General features: G+C 47.6%; 1 protein-coding gene across 3 annotated transcripts in view; it reads right to left on the reverse strand.

Moving 5' to 3' along the window:
* Window positions 1-23,215, reverse strand: part of LOC132400979 (serum response factor-like) — a 66,734-nt gene that overhangs the window by 28,100 nt on the left and 15,419 nt on the right. The gene's annotated exons all lie outside the window — the stretch shown is intronic.

A 23,215-nucleotide genomic window follows, 5' to 3' on the forward strand; every position in this document is an offset into this window, starting at 1 on the left:
AGTCATACAGCACAGAAATAGATGGATGCCAATGCCTCACAAGATGTTATCCCATTAGCCAGCAAAACTTTCTAAACATTTCCAATCCATGTACCTATCTAGCAGCTGCCTTTGAAAAGTTGTTATTGAACCTACCTTAACCACTTCCTCTGGCAGCTTACCCCACAGATACCACCCCCTGTGCAAAAAAAAAGTTGCCTCTTAAGACTCAATAAATCTTTCCCCTCACCTTAAATCTAGTTCTTGAGTTGCCTGCACTGAGAAAAAGACTTTTGTCTAGGATTGGGCTTTGACTATAGATACCGCCATTAATCCAGAAGGCTCAATTTAACAATGAGCCAGCCTTCACCGGAGCTGGAAAGAAATCGGTGTGAGGGAGGTAGCAGTAGGAGTCGGGGCGACACTATCCTGCTGCTCCGCAAGAGACAGCTGTAGTCACCTGGACTTCAGCAGCACAACCCAGACACAGGCCCATCCTGTCAGTGCTGGTTACGGCCAGATCCTCAATAACATCTTCCTCACGTCTACATATTTACTGATTTGCCAGGAATATGCAGGTTGAGTGAGGAAGATGCCAACATCTACAGAACCATTTGAGAAACAATGACCAGGACAAGGACAGCAATAACCAGGATCTGGACACATGGAAATTGAGCACAGAACATCAGAATGGATTTGAAGGTGGAAAGTCTTGCCCAACTTGATAAATTTTGCTGCAGTGACAGAGGGGAAAGTGTGGTTGACATAGTCACACAGAGATTCACAAGGCATGCAATAAAATGCCACAATAGTCTTGCCCTCAAGACTGAAGGTCACGGAATGAAAGGGGCTTTACAGTAATCCTGATGAGGTAACAGGAAAGTGAAGGAAAAGGTTGATTTCCCAGAGCAGAGTTCACTGGGGGCAGGATGATGGGTTTTCTTAACCCAGTTAATACTTGGGCATAATTTGGAGGTGACCAGTGGTAGAGCTGGAGATCCAGACACACTGGTGAAAATTAATGCTGCAAAAAGAGTGGAATTTCAGGGTGGAAGCACAAGAGGAGTAGAGCTGTAGGAGTGGCAGAAGGAAAACAATGGGGGAGGCCAGGAATAGTTTGTTGGTGGAAGAGGCTGTGAAATTGGTTAAAGGTGCTCAGGACACATAGCTTTATACATGCAGAGTCCAAGAGCAAGTATGGTGACACACAAGAGCAGGGCGACGGTCGGCAGAGAAGATGGAGTGAGCAAAAACACCACCAAGAGTGAAAACGGAGGAACAGAGGCCAAAAGCAAGAGTGTGAGAGATCTGAACAGATGGTGGGACATTGGGCAGGATGTCAGTGGTTTGCTCTCCTCTTCCAGCAGACCTGCTTCGTCTCAGAAATTGTTCTTCCTTCCCTAGGAGGTGACAGAGAGGAAAGCAACCTCACTGCAACAGACACCCATCCCAGGAGGCTACACAAATGTCACTTCACCAGAATCGTTGTCTCTGCTGCTCTCTCTCCTGCCAAAGTTTCCGTTACAAATTCATGCCCTGGTATCCAATCATAGCATCTCCAGCAGTTCTTCAGTGTTATAGATATTCTGGGAGTATGTCCCTCAGTGCAACAAAGGAAGCCGATCTTTGTTTGACTACCACCTGCTATGTGAGAGGAGGGGATGGAGCGGGGGGAGGTCAGTGAGTGAAAGCAGCTGACAAGGGTGGAGACTGAAATGTGATCGGCAAACTGACCACCAGCTCTCTGACAGCTTGCGCTCAGTCCCAGTGGAGTCAACAACTGTGTTCTGAAACAGCTGGCAGCAGAAACACAACCACCTCAAAACATTAACCCTTTTACTGTCCCACTCACCCCCCATCAACAGGAAATCAGTGGAGAGGGAGATCCCTGAATGCCCCAGTTCAAGACCTCCCACTTGCCCGAAGAAGCCGTTTCGGCCAACGCCTGAAAACCCAGCACTCAAGCAGCCAGCAGTTGGCCATCCTGAACATGATCATCTCCCCAGCATCTCTCCACATCAAGGGACATCTGTAGTAACAAACCAGGCAAAATAGACAAGCTGAGTATAATCCGGGTGCTTCCTACTCATGGGGGATTTGCAGACATCTTTAACCTCTTCCCTGCTTCAAACTGTGGGCCCTCCCCCTTTAAGACGACCACTGTCATTCCGATACCCCCCCCAAAAAAAACTAAATAATTGCTTTAACCACCCAGTGACTCTGACATCTACCACCGTGAAGTGCTTTGATGGCAACACTAAGTCTAGCTTGTCAAATAACATTGACCCACTGCAACTAGCCTGCCACTAAATCAAGATTATAGTGGATGCCATTTCCCTGGCCCTACACTCATCCTTGAATCTTCACCTCTAAATCAACTCATTTTTTTTTTAGGTAGCATTTACATTTTAATTGGCATTGACTTCCTTATTCTATCTAGCTCAATGATTTGATCTGTGTGCAAGACAAGCTTTCCACTGTATCTTGGTACTGTGGCGACCCACTTCCAAGCGCACTCGAACCGGCTCACAAATAGCCAGCGCGCCGGCACAAAGGCCAGTCCCAAAAGGGTGCCAGGTCTGCTTCACCAACAAAGGGAAAAGCCTGCGGGGGATCGTGAGTACGTGCCCCTACAGCATCCGCGCCCGGGGAGGGCGGGATCAGGGAGGCTTTAAAGCAAGGCTGTGAAGTTCGAATAAAATCTTCTTTAACTGCAGTTTACCGACTCCGCATCGTTATTTTAGCGCTGTGTGTAGCACACCGCTACAATTGGTGACCCCGACGGTCCAAACAATTTTTGGACCGGAACTGAACGACGCCGCATCTGTTCATGCGGTTTCGTTGAAACTGCCAAGCTTCTGGACACTGCGACCTCACCTGTGGTTCCAGCAAGCAGAAGCCCAATTCCACGTTCGGCAGATAACCTCACAGGACACACGTTACTACTACGTGGTGAGCTCCCTCGACCAGGACACAGCGGCCCAGGTTGAGGAGTTCGTACAGTCTCCCCCAGCGGACGGCAAGTACACTGAATTCAAAGCCCTGCTCATAAGGACTTTCGGACTCTCATGGCGCGAGCGGGCTGCCCATTTACTGCCCCTGGATGGTTTGGGGGACAGACCTCCATCGGCTTTAATGACTGAGATGTTGTCTCTGGCCGGCGGACACAAGCCCTGCCTCATGTTTGAGCAGGCATTCCTGGAGCAGCTGCCCGAGGACTTACGCCTGCTGCTGTCCGACGTGGATTTCAGTGACTCCCGGAAGGTGGCAGCCCGGGCGGACTTGCTGTGGAACGCCAAAAAGGTGAGTGGGGCGTCCATCGCACAGATCTCCCAGCCACGCTCCTGGCAGCAAACCAGTCCAGGCCCGGCCGCAGAGCCCGCTAACCCCCGGCCCAATGAACACTGGTGCTTCTACCACCAGCGGTGGGGCGCAGAAGCCCGCCGTTGTCGCCCGCCCTGCAAGTTCCCGGGAAACGCCAGGGCCAGCCGCCGCTGATGGCTACGGCGGCTGGCCATCGGGATAGCCTCCTGTATGTGAGGGACGCCGTTTTTTGGTCAACACCGATGCCGAGATCAGCGTCTTACCTCCGACGAGTTACGACACCCGCAACAGGGCACCAGGTCCCCCCCGAGGGCCGTGAACGGCAGCACAGTAAGGACCTACGGCACCCTTACGGTGCAGCTACAGTTCAGCTCCAGCCGGTTCGCGTGTGACTTCACACTGGCCGCCGTAGTCCAACTGCTTCTGGGTGCGGATTTTTTGTGGGCTCACAGCCTGCTGGTCGACCTGCCGAGGCAGAGACTGGTCCACGCCGAGACCTTTCAGACATTCTCCCTGGGTGCAGCCCAGTTGCCAGCCCCTCCCTTCGGCTCCATCACGCTTTCCGACAACGACTTCACCAGGGTCCTGGCGGATTTCCTATCGGTTCTGGCACGGCAGTTCCCGGCAGCCATGCTCCGACACGGCGTACAGCACTACATCCCGACCCAGGGACCACCCCTCCACGCCCGCGCTCGGCGGCTTCCCCCGGACAAGCACCGACTGGTGAAGGAGGAGTTCCAGAGGATGGAGGAATTGGGGATCATCCAGCGGTCCGACAGCCCATGGGCCTCCCCCCTGCACATGGTGCCCAAAGCGACAGTGGGCTGGAGACCATGCGGCAACTACCGCAGGCTGAACGAGGCTACCACACCGGACCGCTACCCTGTGCCGCACATTCAGGACTTTGCAGCAAACCTGCACGGCGCACGGATCTTCTCCAAGGTAGACCTCGTCCGGGGATACCATTAAATCCCGATGCATCAGGACGCCATCCCCAAAACGGCTCTCATCACCCCGTTCGGCCTTTTCGAGTTCCTCCGCATGCCGTTTGGTCTGAAGAATGCCGCACAGACGTTCCAGCGGTTAATGGACGTGGTGGGACGGGACCTGGACTTCACGTTCATCTATTTGGACGACATCCTCATAGCCAGCAGCAGTCGTCAGGAGCATCTGTCCCACCTCCGTCAACTCTACACCTGACTGAGTGAATACGGTCTAACAATCAACCCAGCCAAATGGGGAGTCCCAAAAGGGCACCAGGTCTGCTTCACCAACAAAGGGAAAAGCCTGCGGGGGATTGTGAGTACGTGCCACTACAGCATCCGCGCCCGGGGGGGGGGGGGGGGGGGGGGGGCAGGATCAGGGAGGCTTTAAAGCGAGGCTGTGAAGTTCAAATAAAATCTTCTTTAACTGCAGTTTACCGACTCCGTGTCGTTATTTTAGCGCTGTGTGTAGCACACCGCTACAGTACAATAATAAACCAGTAAGAGTACTTCATGGAGAGGCGGGAGGGAGGGAGGGCGGGGGGGGGCCGCAGGGGTTGTTCAGCAGGCAGAGAGAAAGAGAGATAAAAAAATGAAAGTGAGAAAAAGAGATTGAGCTCAAAGGTATGGATTCTGCAGCCTGGGTGGCAGATTGAGTTGGGACTTCGACCCTCAATGCAAGTGGCAGTTTCATTGGGGAGGGGGGACTGACTGGAGGTGGTTGTTGCATTTTACTGAGCCTGCATACGGCTAGGGTTACAAACTCTCAAAAACATAGTTTGCAGCAGAGTCATTACTCAGTGAATCACGCCAATAAAACCAGTGTTTGCCTGGAAGTTTCACAGCTTGCCCTTTTATGGAGAAGGAGCATTCCCCAAGTAGGGTGCTGAGCAGTCAGGACCCAGTGACAATCACAGCGTAGACAAAGATTCACTGTCATTCTCGACCTGCACTGCACCAACTCTGCAACACATTAAATTGCCTTTGGGGATTTCAGTACAGCCTCGTCGTCCATGAGCTAGCTTCAAGCCACTCAATATTTATCTCCCACAACCAGTAGTCTGTTCCCAAATGTTCCAGACTCCCACCTCCCAGGACTAAGACTTGCTGACCTGCCTCACAAGAAACATCAAGCCTTTCACCAATTCCGGACGCCCTTGAACACTACACAGCTGATGCAAGACTTCCAGAAGGGTCTTTGCTGGTAGTAACAAAGGCAATCAAATTGTGCACAGCAAGCTCCCACAAGGGAGCCAAAATGGTGCTGGTGAAACACAGCTACGTGTTGTGGGTGGCTTAAAAAACTTTTAAATATGCTTAACTACCCTCACTGCAATTTCCCTTTAAGTAATGTACTTTTGAACCAACTTAACGAACCACCAATGTCACAATCTTCTGAAGGACTCAAAGGACTTAACTCGAAAGCAAGTAGCACAGCACCTTTAAACAGATGAAGGTACATCACCATAGTCAAACTGAGGGAAAGGGCGGCTTGCAAGCCAGACTGAAATGCCGGGGAATGAAGCTTCCTCCACCCAGCATCTTGTTAGCAAATGCACAGTCGCTGGAGAACAAGATTGAGGACCCAAGGGCAAGATTGCTGTAGCAAAGGGAAATGAGGGACTGTTCTGCTCTGTCCTTCATGAAGACATGGCTCAATCCAGACAAATCTCGACTTAATGAAGGATGTTCGACAGCTGTGGCAGAACTCGAATGCTGTTGCCTTCTACAAAGTGAAACCAAACAACACAGGTGACAACAGGGTTTCGCTTCCAGATGAGTTCAATGCCTTCTATGGTTGCTTTGACCACCACAAACTCCCACAGCCCCCAATGATCCTGTGATTTCAGTCTCTGAGGCTGACACAAGTGCATCCTTCAGGAGGGTGAACCCACAGAAAACATTCAGCCCACACGGAATATCTGGCCAAGCACTAAAGACCTGTGCAAATCAACTGGCTGGAATGCTCACCGATATCTTTAACGTCTCGCTTCAGTAATCTAAGCTACCCATCTGTTTCAAGCAGGCTTCAATTATGCCAGTGCCCAAAAAGAACATGGTAATCTGCCTATGTGACTTGTCCAGTTGCCCTTACATCCACAACGGTAAAGTGTCTTAAGAGTTTGGTGATGAAACAGTAACTCCTGCCTGAATAGTGACTTGGATTTGCTCCAATTTGCTTACCAGAGAAACAAGTCCACAGCAGGTGCCACTTCATCAGCTCTTCACACAACACTGGAACATCTGGACAGCAAAGATGCATATACCAGGATGCTCTTTATTGACAACAGCTCAGTAGTTAATAACATCAACCCCTCAAAATTAATCAATAAGCTTCAAGACCCGGGCCTCAATACCTCCTTGTGCAATTGGATCCTGGATTTTCTCGCTTGCAGACCCCAGTCAGCTCGGATTGGAAACAACATCTCCTCCATGATCTCCATCAGCACAGGTGCACCATAAGACTGAGCTTAGCCCCTGCTCTACGCACTTTACACTTACGACTGTGTGACTAAGCACAGTTCCAATGCCATATTCAAGTTTGCTGACAACAATATGGTCATAGGACGAATCAAAGGTGGTAGCGAATCAGCATTTAGGAAAGAGATTGAAAATCTGGCTGAGTGGTGCCACAACAACAACCTCTCGCTCAATGTCAGCAAGGCCAAGGAGACGATCACTGACTGCAGAAGGAGGAAACCAGAAACCTTAAACTCCTTGGTTATCTTTTCAGAGGATTGGTCCTGGGCCCAGCATGTAAGTGCAATTGTGAACAAAAGTACAGCAGCTCTTCTACTTCCTCAGGAGTTCACAAAAATTTGGCGTAACATCTAACACTTTGACAAATTTCTATAAATGTGGAGAGTATACGACCGGTTGCATCACAGTCTGGTATAGAAACACCCATGCATTTGAACGGAAAATCCTACAAGAAGTAGTGGACACGGCCCAATCCATCACGGGTAAAGCCCCCTCCCCACCACAGAGTATATCTACATGAAGTGCTGTCACAGGAAAGTAGCATCCATCATCAGGGACCCCCACACCCAGGTCACGCTCTCTTCTCACTGCTGCCATCAGGAAGATAATACAGGAGCCTCAGGACTCTCACCATCAAGTTCAGGAACAATTATTACCCCTCAACCATCAGACTCCTGAACCAGAGGGGATAACTTCACTCACCCCATCACTGAACAACCCAGGCACTGACCTTCAAGGACTCATCATCTCAAGTTCACTATTTATTGCTTTTTTTTTGTATTTGCAGTTTGTCTTTGGCACACTGGCTGTTTGACAGTGCTGTTGAGTGCAGACTTTCACCGTTTCTTGTATTTACCATGAGTGCCCGCAAGAAAATGGACCTCAAGGTAGTATAGGGTGACATATGTACTTCAATAATAAATCTACATTGAACTTCAAACACATGCAATGAAGGCCCATGCAATATCTTTGTTAAGCTCACTGAGTGAGAAATGTTGGCAGGTTATCAAGAGAACCAGGTACACGTGATGATAGCAACAAAATGGCCTGACATAAACTGCTCAATATACCAAATTACCAACTACTTTCACTAAATAATACAGCAGATTCTAGGGGCTAAGTGGCCTGCTTATGGCTTTATTTATATTCTCCATCCCTCCGCAGGCCTCCCACATTCGCAAAAATAAATGGACGGACTCCCAGGTTAACCTGGACCACCACACCCCATCCATTCACCCTGCAACATGGTACTGAGGGAAAGTTCACGACAATTAGCACTGGTACAATACAGACACTGAGGGGGAGGTCTGAGTGAAGTCCCAGCGACAGAGACAGCTTAGCCCAGGGCTGAGGTGAATGCCAATTGACACAAGGAACTGTGATTCTGCCCAACCATGGACTGCAGGCATCACCAATCACCAGTGACCCTCTCCCAAATCAAACACACAACCCCACCCCACCAAAACACAAACACTCCTTCAAGGTGGCAACACCAGCTCCCAATAATCGTGCTAGCTTTAAACTCTTCCACAGTGTTTCAAGGCTCCTGGTTAAAGATTTCAGCAAAGCAGAGCTTTACAAATATTCTTTGATAAAACGGTATTTAATCCACTGGCAGCAGTTATCTGTGGTGCTTGGTGAACTAGAGCTTCGATAGACATCAGACTCGGCCGGGAGATGGTCTGACCAGGCTGACAACGCCATTACTTTTCCTGGCCAATGGCTGCCCACTGGAGAACAGGGTGGACACTGAGACTGAACACACAGGAGGAGATGAGAAACTGTTGCATTCTGGTTTTCACCAGAGTGTGGCTGGGCGACACTTCAATTCGGTGGGACACAGGAGCAGAATAGAGCCTGCTCGCCATTCCATCATGACTGATTTATTATCCCTCTCAACCTCAGGGGAGCCCCCTGTTGGGGAGGTGGCCATTGACACAGAGCTGTGGGAATTGAAAGTCACGAGTGGAACGCCAGCCACACTGCCAGCTCAGGGAGTTCAGCTCCACCGTCGACATCCTCCTCGTCATACTGAGAAAGCCTTCTTAAAACATGAAACTTCACTGAAACAATGTAGCAGGCAAGGACAATTTCCCCAGCCTCATCTTTGCTCCCCCTCAGCAAACACTCACTGAATCGCCCCCTTGCAGAGTCTGCCTTGTACTTCACCATAAACCCAAGACAGCAACAATGGAGACCCTGTTGGACAACGAGCTGTGTGTCAGGGCAAGGTAGGGTAGCTGCCTGTTTGTCAGCCCTGGCGGTCTTGGGATGGGACAGGGTTCTGACTAAGAACACAGCTGAACAAATTAGCTACTCACCATTTCAAACCAGCTTCCCATACATCCCTCCCACCTAACCAGGGTTCATAGGTGGGTGAAACAGAACTGGACACTTTAAAGCAGCCACTGGCTGGGTTCCACCATCGACTGCAAGAAACTGCTGAGAGTTGTGGGCAAACACACACAAAATGCCGGAGGAACTAAGAAGGGAACTTGAAATGTCAACTGTACCATTTTCCATAGATGCTGCCTGGCCTGCTGATTTCCTCCGGCATTTTAGTCAAATTTCCAGCATCTGCAAATTTTCCTCTTGGCCGAGAGTTGTGGACACATTTCAGCATATCATATAAACCAGACAACCCCACCGCAGCCCCCCCCCCACTCCATGGAACCATCTACTCTTCTCTCTACCGTGCTAAAGCAGCCATAATCAAAGACCCTTGACATTCTCTCTCCTCCTCTTCCCATTGGGCAGAAAGCACATGCTTAAAGACAGCTCCCATCCCAGTTATTAGACCACTGAATGGTCCCCAAGTACAACAAGATGGACTTGTGATGTCACTATCTACCATGTCATAGGCTTGCACCTCACTGTCTCGCTGCACTGCATTTTCTTTTATTCTGCTTTGTTGTTAATTTTCCCTTGTACAACCTCGATGCACTGTTGTGATGAAATGATCTGCAAGACAAAGTTATTCACTGTACCAAGGTACAACCGACAACAGTAAACTATTTAGCAAATCATACATTAAGCTTTCCAATCAGAGGATGGGAATGATGATAATTCCTCCTTTGCACTTACTAGGAATGAGCTCAATCAGTCTCAGTTAAATCATCTGTGAGACTAGGAGCAGACCTCAGTTCAGAGCCAAGCATCTCAGTCTCTCCACACACAGAACGACCCCCACCTCACTGAAAAGAGAGCATCAGTGAGCATTTTCAGAAGTTGGGTTTTGTGGAACAAAGCTAATAGAAATTTAATCAAGAACCCAAACAAAAAAAATTGGCTGGTAAATATCAGTGGAAGCAGTTTCTAATGAACTGGCAGAAGTCAAATGATATGGCTCTGTACATAGTTTGCTAAAAAATAATGGATGAATTGAAAGCAAATTATTAGCCTCATTATGCAACAAAGTAAAATTTAATGGCTCTTTACGAGAGTGCATCCACTAAATAGGCAAATATTTATATGTTTATTGGTAAATTGGATACCTCAATAGAAAGCCATATAACAGTGACAGACTGGAGACAATGGTAAGCAATGTAAACAGCAGCATAAATTTACACAGGGACAGTGCAGATCGATTTAACATCTTTGAAAATGCCAAGTCAAGGATTTTACAGTCATGAGCAAAACAGGGCTAAATTTTAAGAATGAATTGAATAGAGATAGGTGGAGAGAACTGAGGAGCAATGAAATTCAGGGATGTATGTTCGCCAATCACTGAAAAGTGATGATCAGCTTTAAAAATAATCAGAAGGGCAAAGGGAATGTTATCTGTTACAAAGTCAAGTACAAGCAGGAGGCGCGCTGTAAAACTCTTCGCTTCATTTCGTTTATTTAAAAAAGGGGCTAGCAACTAGGAAGTGAGATTAACCCAAACTTCACCTTTAGCCACAACAGCTATGACGGGCTGAATGGTCTCCTGTGACAGGAATTTGTGTTGGTGTTGCTGCATGTTAATGGCCCAAGAAGAGCTCCTGCGCTACCGTTGCCAAGCAGGCAGATCTCACAGACGGTATCGTAACTGAAGATGCGATGCAAGGATGGGCACAAGGCAAAAACTGGTGGTACAGTGGACAGTGACAGACGTTATCTAATGTTACAATGGGATTTAGAAAGTCAACAAAAGAACGACAGATGGAATTTAACTCAGACAAGTGTGAAGTGAGGCACCTTAGACGGCATGCATGGAATTGGGCAAATGTCCCATCTTAGTGCTCCTTCTATCACACACTCGACCAGAATATGGAAACGTCTTAAAGTAATTCAATACAAGACACACAGCCTTGGCCCTGCTCGAGGACACAGCATTTAGTTATGTGATCATTCGTAACCACCTGTAAACCCCACTAGACATTCTTGCTAAAGCTCTTCACCATGGCAACGCCACTCAGTTTTACTTTGGTTGGTGTGGGTTGCTGCTGACCATAGTTACCGCTGCCACACAAGTACCAAACAATGGTGGTTGTTACTTTATCAGTTGAGCTGTGAAGATTGCACAGGCCACAGCAAACATCCTCAAGGTGGTCTTGGATGAAGCAACAGAAGAAGGTTGTGCCCAGTACACTGCCCCAAGGGACTCCTCGTCTTTCTGTATTAGGTCCAACTCCAAGCACTGGAGAGTTTGCAGAGGTGGTTTTGGGGAGAAAGAGGGGAGTTAGAAATCAGCTGAGGGTTTTAGGACAAGGATGTGGGGGAGTTAAAGGATTGGTCACAGTCTGAACCTCTGCACTGCATTTCAAAGGTCAGCAACATGGACATGGTTGGAGCTTAGCAGACCACTGGGGCCGAAAACCCCCTCGGTATGCAGGTCACCAAACCAAAGCTCAAAGCCTAGTGTTCATGTCCCCATCGGCAGAGTTGGAGGGTCATTTGTTGTCACTGGCAAGCCTGAGTGGATACAGAACCGGACCCCCAAGTTTGCTGGAGGCCGAAGGCGACAGCCTGGCCTAGAGGTTGCAGCAGTGAGCGTGTGCACGCATATGCGAGCAAGGGAGGGGGCTTGCTTTGTTGCATGGTATATTTCGCTCTATGTTGGGCATGATGTGTTGGTTGTTATTTCACTTGATGTTTCAAAGTACATGTCACAAATAAATCTGAATCTTAACACCAACATCAGGTTCCTGCACAAACTGAACCCCCCCCCGCCCCTGCTCATCTCTGGATCTGAGCACGTTGGTCAGTGTTTGGACGACATGAGCAGAGTGCAGTGCCACTGTGAACTGAGCACGTTGGTCAGTGTTTGGACGATATGTGCAGAGTGCAGTGCCACGGTGAACTGAGCACGTTGGTCAGTGTTTGGACGACATGAGCAGAGTGCAGTGCCACTGTGAACTGAGCACATTGGTCAGTGTTTGGACGATATGTGCAGAGTGCCACTGTGAACTGAGCACGTTGGTCAGTGTTTGGACGACATGAGCAGAGTGCAGTGCCACGGTGAACTGAGCACGTTGGTCAGTGTTTGGACGATATGAGCAGAGTGCCACTGTGAACTGAGCACGTTGGTCAGTGTTTGGACGATATGAGCAGAGTGCAGTGCCACTGTGAACTGAGCACGTTGGTCAGTGTTTGGACGATATGAGCAGAGTGCCACTGTGAACTGAGCACATTGGTCAGTGTTTGGACGATATGAGCAGAGTGCCACTGTGAACTGAGCACATTGGTCAGTGTTTGGACGATATGTGCAGAGTGCAGTGCCACTGTGAACTGAGCACGTTGGTCAGTGTTTGGACGATATGAGCAGAGTGCCACTGTGAACTGAGCACATTGGTCAGTGTTTGGACGATATGAGCAGAGTGCCACTGTGAACTGAGCACGTTGGTCAGTGTTTGGACGATATGTGCAGAGTGCAGTGCCACTGTGAACTGAGCACGTTGGTCAGTGTTTGGACGACATGAGCAGAGTGCAGTGCCACGGTGAACTGAGCACATTGGTCAGTGTTTGGACGATATGAGCAGAGTGCCACTGTGAACTGAGCACGTTGGTCAGTGTTTGGACGATATGAGCAGAGTGCCACTGTGAACTGAGCACGTTGGTCAGTGTTTGGACGATATGTGCAGAGTGCCACTGTGAACTGAGCACGTTGGTCAGTGTTTGGACGATATGAGCAGAGTGCAGTGCCACTGTGAACTGAGCACATTGGTCAGTGTTTGGACGATATGAGCAGAGTGCAGTGCCACTGTGAACTGAGCACGTTGGTCAGTGTTTGGACGATATGAGCAGAGTGCCACTGTGAACTGAGCACATTGGTCAGTGTTTGGACGATATGTGCAGAGTGCAGTGCCACGGTGAACTGAGCACTGATGGCCAAGTCAGCTCCCACCCCCATCTTAACCGTATTTTACAGGAGCACTATTGACAGCGTCCTGACAACTTGCATCTCCATCTGGTATGGGGGCAGTCGAGCATCAGACCAGAAGTCACTACAAAGGACTGTGTGAACGACTGACAGGATCACAGGGGTCTCCCTACCATCCACAGGCGATATTTATCAGGAGCGCTGTGTACACAAGGCCTTTAGTATCATCAACGATCCCACCCTTCCGTCCAGCACCCTCTGACTTTCTACCATCAGGCAGGAGATTGACGTATAAAAACAAGAACGATCAAGTGGGGAAACAGTTCCTTCCCCCGGGCCATCAGGCTTCTGAACTCCCGCTGCATCATATTTGAAATGTGTCTGGTTAATCTCTTCCATACCTTACAATATTTAAATATATGCACTTTAGTTTGTTATTTATAAGCCATTCAGCTGTAGATTTTAACTGTACCTTCACAAGTTATCGTGCGTTATGTGTACGACTGTGCTTTACACCCCAGTTCAGAGAAACATTGTCTTGTATATAATGTATATAGAAACTTGTACGTAATTAAATGACAATAAACTTGACTTGACTTGCATTAGCAGATACAGACCCACCAGAAGGAAATCTTCACTGTTGTCTGTCAGCTCTCATGGCATCGGTCAGACATGGCCAGACAGTCTCCCCCTCCATCAGCAAAGGGAGAGAATACACTGGGTGGGGTTGGTACACTACTTTGACGAACACAGCTGCTAGATTACCTCTGATCAGATGGCAAGGGAACCACAAATGATCTCATTACTGCAGACAACATCCGTCCACGTCTGGAACTGTTGGTACAAGGCTCAGCAAAGACCAGACTTCCAGAGAACACAGGTGTACCCAGACTGTTCTGCTGCATGGTCACCCTCCATCGTAAAGGTAATCGCTGTGGTGAGTTTTAAACTGCCATTCCAGGCCGCTGCCGATCAGCATGATATCCTCTGCTACTGCACCCTGACATTCTAAAGTATCTGTGGGCAACGTAACACAAATGCACCTCACATTAACACAGTAGTCTGCAGACAGGCTGCGGGAAAACAGCTCAACAGCTGAAGAGTTGTGGGTCAGGCAACATCTGCCAAGGCAAGTGGACAGGCGATGTTGTGCTGAGATCATGTCGACTGAACATTTCCCCGAGATCCTCCAGCAGCTTTTTCTTGTGTTTGCTCCCAGTATCTGCAGTTTTGTGTGAGTACACTGACTAACCGCATTCCATAGACATGCTCTAGTCGTGGTTCTGGGATAGTGGAAGGACAGACAGAAACAACTATCACAGAAAATCCAGACTGAAGGTGAGAGATTAACCAGGGCCAGAATCAGGAGGAGGAAAGTAATGTTAAACTTTCCCATAAATAACATCTGCTCAAGTAACACGTTTTAAACCCACACAGGGCCGTAAACTGTGTCAACAGGGTGAGATAGGAACCTCGATTAAACGAGAGAGCAGTCACGGGTGGGGGCGGTGGGTGGTACTTGTTAGTTTCCACCTGTTAACTGCAAAATTACAACACTCCCTTCTGCCAAACAGCTGATGTGAAAAACCGTCACTTGAAGAGGACAGCTGCAGTCAAAAGAGAAAAGGCTGCTGCTGTTGTGGGAATGAGCTCCCCTCATCACGCTGCTGAAATATTCCCCCTGCACTCCCCACACAAACTTAAAAAAGCATCAGGCTAACACTGATACCCACCAAGTGTCTGAAAGGGTTAATATTTTGCAGTGCTGAAAGAGTTATAAGTCTGAAAAATATACTGTGGCCACACAAGCAGCTCGACTTCAAAACATGCCGATTTGACTGGGAGATAAACACAGTGCACAGGCAGGTCAGATCAGGGAGGGGGCAAACCCACGGGCAGCTTTACGTGGGTAAGGAGTGTTCTGACAGGATCAGGGAAACATCTTTACCCCTTGGCAGCGGAAGTGATTGGTGGAAGAGCAGGGATGAGCCAGTTGAACAAGTCACCTTCAGAGGTCAACAAGCAGCGAGCGGCCTATGCAGAAGAGTTAACCCACGTTGTGAATGTCTAGTCTGGCAGTGCTCAATGTTCAGTTCCAACAAACCCTTTCCCAACAGCGACCACACACTCAACCAAGGACAGGACGAGTTCAGCAGTACGAGGAGGGTTAAGGGCAACATCACTTGGCTGCGGGGCTAGAAAGTGAAGCCCATAGGGAGACGGGGGCCAGTGCACACTTTGTACGAGATACCACTCTAAACAGCTCCCCATGTCACAGCCAGATATGTCAACACTCTGCGTGACGTGGAGTCCAACCCATCAGCAAATCACAACCCACGCCACTACTCAAAACTCCCCCCACCCCCACCCTTCACTCACAGCGAAGCCAGGCTCTGGGACAGCTGCAGCTTATAAGGAATATCAGAGGGCCCTGCCAAGGGCTGTAGTCAGGGAACCAAACCATATATGGTCATGATGGTCACACAAACTTTATCAATGAGAGAAAGGGCAGAGTGAAGGGGGTGGGGCAGAAGAGGGTGGATAAAATCAGCTCCAGAAGTATAGCACAGGATGGGAGAGAGGCGGGTAGGGGTGAAGGGGGAGAGAGGCAGAGACAGGGGTGGGAAGCGTGACTGATTGCACTCCTGCCCTTGACTCCCCTCTGTCCCATACCCCCTACATAACAATTGGTGAGGAACTTTTTGCTCTCCGGATCAGAGGGACTGATAATGGGCCTCAAGTGATCCCACTACAAAACAAGATCAAACTGTAAACTTTGCAACCTTTTATCTGTTCAAAAATAAAGATCAAACTGTACTGTTACTCACTGTCTATACATTATTCTCAGCAATGATTGTTGTGCAGGATAAGCACAGAGTCTATCCCATTTCATTCTGTGCAGACTACAATCTCCAGGGAGGTGAATAGATTTTTTCACTGTACTAGGCAAAATGAACGGCAAAGGACACCACTTTCAGACCAAGTTAATGTCGTCCCACTTTGCACTGAAATCACCAACAGTTACAGCTATGTTCAACCTGGTGACAAACTTCACCTCATACCCTCTTCAACCCAATTTCAAGCTGCTGCTACACAAACAAATTGCTGGAAACACTCAGCAGACTAGACAGCATCTGTGGAGACAGGAAGCGAGTTAACAGGTCACAAACCAGACTTTATGCTGCAATGAAAGTGGACAGAGTGAATTCCTACCGGATGGCAAGACAAGTTCAAATGGGTTAATGAGGCAGGTAGATGCTTAACATGCTTCTCTGGGTGCAAGGCATCTCCCTTTCTAAACTTGTACCGTTCTGCTCAGCCTGAAGCAAGTCCAGTCACAACAAACCGATCAACAAGAATAGGGAGGTGCTGTTGGGATGCAGCAAGCTGACCTCCATCTCAAGTTTCAAATCTACTTCTGGACCTTGAGCATCAGGCCCAAATATACTCAGATCACCCCTCTGTAACTTCCAGCTCTCTCGTGTCCTTGGTCCACAGTCTCCTCCTGCCATTATCCTACTCAGTCCCTGCCTTGGTTAAGGATGAAGAGGAAGTCGTCTGAGACACTTGTGCAGAAATGCCCCAATCAGAACAAACAGGAAAATGGTATTCAGTCTTTCCCAGAGGAAGCATGGTCAACAGAGCTGTGAGGGCAAGAGCAGCAAGCATGGCAAAATCTAACTGCTTTCTATTCTGGTTCCTCCAGTTACCCAACTTACAGCATAGATGATTCCAAAATGGCTTTTTTTTCGGAACTAAGGCTACCCCTCTCCCTTTAATGGACAGAACCATGGTCACGGCATTTCCATTTCCTGCACCCCTGCTCTCTTCCCTTCTCCCCCCAGACAGACGAGAACAGGCCCCGCACATCTTCCAACCCATATCCTTCACATTAAATGAATCATACTTGGAAATCTCTAACAGCCCCAACAAAATTCCACTACCTGACACATTCATTTCCTGATTTCCAAGAGAGGACCGACTCCGTTTACAGCCCCCTGGTTTGGTCTTCTATCCACACCTTACTGCACTTGCCCCTGCGACCACTGGAAGTGCAATTCTTGTCCCTCTGGTTGAAGCAGTGATTCACTTACACTTCTATCAAGTGAAATACAGCGTGGCCTCTTCTATAATCCAGAAACCAAATCCAGGTTGGGTGACTATTTTGCAGATCACTCAATTCAGTCCACGGGGTGACCCCTGAGCTGCCAATGGCCTACCACTTTAATTATGCACTGCACACAACCCCCTGGGTCCATGCCTTTCTCTGCCGTCAGTGACGCCCAACACATCTTTTGATTCAATACTGAATTCTGCCAACTCCAGCCAAACCATTTCCTTCTATCTCAGGATTGGCCATTTCATCCATCTGTGATTCTGGCTCCATTTTTCCTTTCTCCATTAGTACAGCCTGGCTTGTTGCCCATGACACAATTAAGCACAATCACCATCACAATGCCCCCACGAACCCACCTGACTCATGCTGTCACAAACATTCCCCTCATCCAATCTATCCCACCAGCTTCTTGCTACCTTAAATTCACCCATTTTCTCTGACCCGATTGTGGCTTTAGTCCGAAGCATCATCTCTCTCCACTCAGCTGCCTTGTCAGAGCATCTCCAGCAGGATGCCCACATTCTTACCAAAAAGTTCAGATTACTCTCTCAGGCCAGTTTCTATCAATGACCATCATATCCTATCAAGAATTAGGTCCACTCTCCTGAGTCTCAATTATTAAATTCAAAGACATTCTACTTGAAAAACATTTTAAGCTGCCCAGCCTTGCTTCAGGGGAAAATGCACATCTCTGGACTCTCACTTTCATAGTTTGAAGCCAAAAACACTTACTGACTCTCAACAGCATTTCAGCTTCTCAACATCAGCACACCAGAGTAACGTAACGTCAATTAAATACAAAGTGTTGTATTACTTTCTTGAGAAGTTTCTGGAAAGCCAATGAAACTGCCCAGGGAACTCGGGGAAAATGCCACATTTGTAGAGGTCAACTTTTGGGTTGGGACCTTGCACCAACCATGTGCAGAAGGAAGGTAGTCCATACGGGGTAAGAAAGAAAGGCAAGGCACGAGCTGGCAGGCAATAGGTGGAACCAGGTGAGGAACCCTGAACTTTTCTAGACTCCTGCAAATTGAAGGGGCAGAGGCCTGAGGTACACATCTTTGTGGTGGCTACGTTGAGCAGTTCTTGTTCCAAACCTACTCTGGTACCTCTTGACAACTCTGTTCCCAGTGCTGGGATAACTGCAGGATGTTGCCCTCCATACTCACACTGAATTCAATTTTATCATCTTTGTTACTAACTCATTCCTGTCTTCTAATTCACTTGGACTTCTCTCCATCTTCTGATTCTGTCTCCAGCTCGGGAGACAGACCATTCACTGACTTTTACAATAAACCACCAACTCTCGCTACCACCTCAGCTACACCTGTTCCCACCTTCTCTCTTGCAAAGAATACCATTGTTTTTCTCAATTCCTCCATCTTGATCGCCTCTGTCCATAAGATGGAGCTTTCCATTGCAGGACTTCTGAAATGTCTTTCTTTGCAGTGACCTCAAAGGAAAGCATTCTCGCAGTGATCAGCTGCCAGGTCTCTCTAGCTCAAAGAGCATACAGCAGCAACAGCCGAGCTGCCCGAAAATGAGGTGAACTGCTTCAGAGCAGCATACCTGGCTCTGCACATCTCATCATTAAACAGCTCCAGGAACAACTGCAGCAAAGACCGTCTGTGACAGCCAGAAAGATGAACACATCTCCTGCATGTTCCCTTCCAAGTCCCACTATGGAAATCACCTTTCCTTCATTGTCACCAGAGGCTGCAACCATTTTATCAGTACTAATTAAAGGTGGACAATAAATACTAACTATACTAATTCCAAATTCAGATGCACAATATAATCACCAGTTTACCTGCAGATCAAAGCCACTTTTTCAGGAATATAGAATCTGACTGGCTATGAACTCCCGTGGATAAAGTTAATTCATGATTAACTCAACATCCCCAAAACAAAAGATTATCCACCCTCTGCTTAACTTATCCTCAAACATTGAAGAGCCTTAGTAAGACCATAGGAAATAAGGATCATTTCCCATACTCCAGAACCAACTTACATAAAATTCCCCATCACCTTCAATGTGCCAGCATGGCTTCTGGTCACTTCAGGAAAGGGTTTGAAGATCAGGAATCAACTTGTGGTTTATTCAGAGTGATCTCCTTCTGCCTCACACCTCTCCAGAACTAAAAGAATGAATTTACTTTCAATGCTACACTCTACTAAACAAACTCCCTCTCCACCTCACATCTCAGCAAATACTTGTTTTTCAAATGTAGTCATCCTAGTCTTTGAGCCCCAAATCAGTACACTGCCTTTCCCCACACATCCTCAAAATAAAAAAGGGTAAGTGACCAGAAGGCAAACTTTGAGAAATAAGCAGTTAGCAGGGAACCAAGATTTTCCTTGAAGTGGGATACGTCCCTTCCTCCATCCTGCACATTTCATGCCTCCCCCCCCCCTCCAATTTCACATTTCCACTGTGTGTGGGAAAACAGATTTCCAGCTTCATTCTAACATGGGTTTGCTCTTTAAGATTCTACCATGTTTATATGCACAAGAAACACTTCTCCACTTACCCAAGTCCTCCATTTCTCAGGCATGAACTTATCCTACTTTCTTCATTTACTAAAGCAGAGGCTATTCAGCCCACTGTGACCAGACTGGGTTTTCACAGAGCAACCCCAGCTGAACCATTTCTACTCATTTCTGTGCAGCCCTGAAACTTATTTCCTGCCTTGTTTTCATTAAATCCCCTTTCACCCTTTTGCCACTTACCTACACAAAACAAACAGTTTACAATAACCAACTCACATGTTTCCGGGAATGTGGGATGAAAGCACAGCACCAGATGGAGATTGTCCAAAGAACACACACATCACCCAAGGTTAGGTTCAAACCCAGGCCCCCATCTGGCAGCACAATCACACAGCTACCATTTTATTGTTATTTATGTACATGTTCAGAAAACCATATTCAAATGCATAAACATTTCAATTTTCCTTTCACCCATCACAAACATCTTTAACCCTTTTCTCCATTTCTGCATCTCTTCTTTGACCAGCATCTCTCACTGACAAGTCCCTCTGAACCTCTACAACCTTTGAGAGCACAGAGCAGCAATTTTAAAAGCAAAATGGAAATATAAATTCTGCCTTGTTGACATTTATAACCCAAGAATTTTAGGAGCAGGAAAAATAAACAGTAGGACTTGAAATTTCTTTTTATAAAAGTTCCACTTCCAAACATCAGGATTCAATCACTTTTTCCAAACTTTCGAACAAATGCAGATAAGATTATGCAGCCTGCAGAGTTTGATATCAACAAGCAGCAGCACTCAGAGGCAGGCACATTGAGGAACGCAAGACTGGGAGCAAACTGGCACTGCAGGAGAGATTTACCAGACTCCACAGAGATGTGTAGGCAAAAAGTATAACTGCCATTCCAGGAGGTTTATTAGCAAATTGGACCCATATTCTTTTGTTAAAAGAATACGGGTGATTTCATTGGAGCAGACAAAATTCTTACAAGAATACGTACACAACGCTGGAGGAACTCAGCAGGGCCGGCAGCATCCGTGAGAAAAGAGTAGCCAACGTTTCAGGCCGAGACCCTTCATCAGGAATGGGGGGGAAGAGAGGGCCAAAGCCCAGTAATAGAGATAGGGGAGGGGGTAGGGCCTAGAGGCGCCTGGTGGCTACTCTTTTCTCACGGATGCTGCCTGACCTGCTGAGTTCTTCCAGCGTTGTGTAGGTATTCTTTGATCCACAGCATCTGCAGTTGTATTTTTGTGTTAAAGTTCTTACAAGTTTGACCAGGTATATACAGGTACAAGAATAAAGTCTCTCCCATCCACCAACTTGAGAAACAAGAGTCAGACCTGATTTGAGCACTCTACGATTTAGAGACAAGGTGGAAAGAAAGAGGAATGAAGGGTTATGGGACACATGCAGGAAAGAAGGTGCAAGGTAAAAGACTAGCCAGCTATGATTATATTGAACAGAACCAGCTGTGCATTGCCTATTTGGCTCGATGAGGAAGTGGGAGGCTAGACTATCAGAGAAGTCCCCCTAACCTTGTACGCCTATCCCCTCTGTCCACCATTAACACAGGAAGCTGCTGAGGAGCAGGGGTTACTTATGGGTTTCCCTGTTCACCAAGAGCTTGCAGTCAGTGAGGAAGCTTCGCAGTTAACTGTCACACTACCTGCTCTAACAACTGGAACTCGACCAGCTCTAACAAACACGTTGGACAAACCTGATTCTTTTGTCTGCCACAGAGGCCAACAGAAGATCTGATTTCATGAAAGGAATAAATAGGGTCGACCCCCACACAGAGAAAAACTGAAATATTAGACAACATGCACTGAAGACAAAAGGGAGAAAGTTTAAAGGAAATTCAAAGGGCAAGGATTTATAAAGACACGTGTGCACACGCAAATAGACTCTTCAGAATGGGTGCATGGAAGGGCAGAAGTAAAAGCAGATATAGTGGTGTTTAGAGCTTTTTTAAAAAGACATGAATTTGCAGAGAATTAAGGGATGTGGCTGCTGTGCAGGTAGAAGAGAATTTAATTCCGTACCTTGTTTAACATAAAGAACCTGTTCTATGTTACGTGAGTGAATATTGGAACACACAATCCACGGGCTGCTCACAGAGGTTCAAATAACTAACTTGTAGTACCACTGAACGAAGATGAGATCGACCCAGCATCACCACCACAGTCAAACAACAGGCAGCAATAAAAAACTCTCAACCAATGTTTAACTCTAACCATGGTGAGGTTAGTTCCAATCTGGACATGGCAGCTGATTTCACTCCTCCATGTTGGTGGGAAATAGGAGACTGAGAAGGGAAATCTTGCTGTAAAAAGGCTTGGCTCCTAAAAAGCACCGCAAACTGTTCCTTGGTGGCAACCCCACCCTGCCTATGGTCTGGTCACTACCCAGTTCACAAACCAGGAACCAGCAGGTCTTCAATTTGTGCATTTTGTTTTATCTGAACCTTTAAAGCCACAGAATACATTCAGAAGTCAGAGGACAGTCCACAAAGATGGATGACTGACAAACTCTGAGAAAAAACACTAGCTGCTTTCCGGCAGCTGTTGCTGTCACACTTGAGGATGACAGGCACAACCGGAGACGCTGCTCCTTCGCCCACCTTCGTCTGGTGGAGGCAGCCCTGCCGCTGCTGGGACCCAGCACCAAAGCAGGAATGGTGACATACTGTACATCAGTCAGCGCAAAGCCTCAATTTCTCCCAAGTTCTCCCAATTCAATAACGCCCAGAACTTATCAATATTTGAGCCATATTGATGGACAATTACAGCTTCTATGATTGTGGCCGAACGGTAAGTTTTGTTGCTGGGATGACACTGGAATAAACACAATTCCAAATCAGGATGATGCACAACTCACAGGTTACACACGTCACTCAAACACAATCACAAAATTGCTTTGTGTGAAAACACATCTATTGATGTGAGTAAACTCTAAAATGAGAGAGAAAATGCAAACTGCCAAACCAAAATTCTTGATTATTTTCTGTTCTAACAGGACAATTCAACACCAAACATCTGAACTCTGGCATGGGAAGAGATGACCGAGACAACGGGAAAAAAAGTGCTCAGTACATCCACAACATTGCCACCGAATCCTGGGGCTCTCGAGCCCAGTGCAGCAGCCACACTGTCATGTGAAAGGCAAAGCTCTGCAACCTATGGTGGGTGGATGGAAAAGACTCTCACCCATCTCCGGGCAAGTTCACAGTTCCCACAGAAAGCTCAGACACCAGGCAACTGAGTGGGGAAATGCCAGACACGGGAGGTGACAAGTAGCCTGTCGGAAGAACTCAGCATGTCAAGCAGCATCTACGCGGAAAGGGAATTAAAAGTTGTCAGGACTGACGCAGCTTCCTCCCACCAGAGAAGCTGCTTGACCCACAGTTCATACAGAAGCTCCAGATTCCTGAAACTAGTCTCCAGTTTCCACAGATACATCGTAAGTATGGCAGCCCCAGCACAGCAACTATTACACCCATTCACCTACCCCTCATCTTCATCCAGACCCACAAAGC

The sequence above is a fragment of the Hypanus sabinus genome, chromosome 10, assembly GCF_030144855.1.
Source record: "Hypanus sabinus isolate sHypSab1 chromosome 10, sHypSab1.hap1, whole genome shotgun sequence".
Lineage (NCBI taxonomy): Eukaryota > Metazoa > Chordata > Chondrichthyes > Myliobatiformes > Dasyatidae > Hypanus > Hypanus sabinus.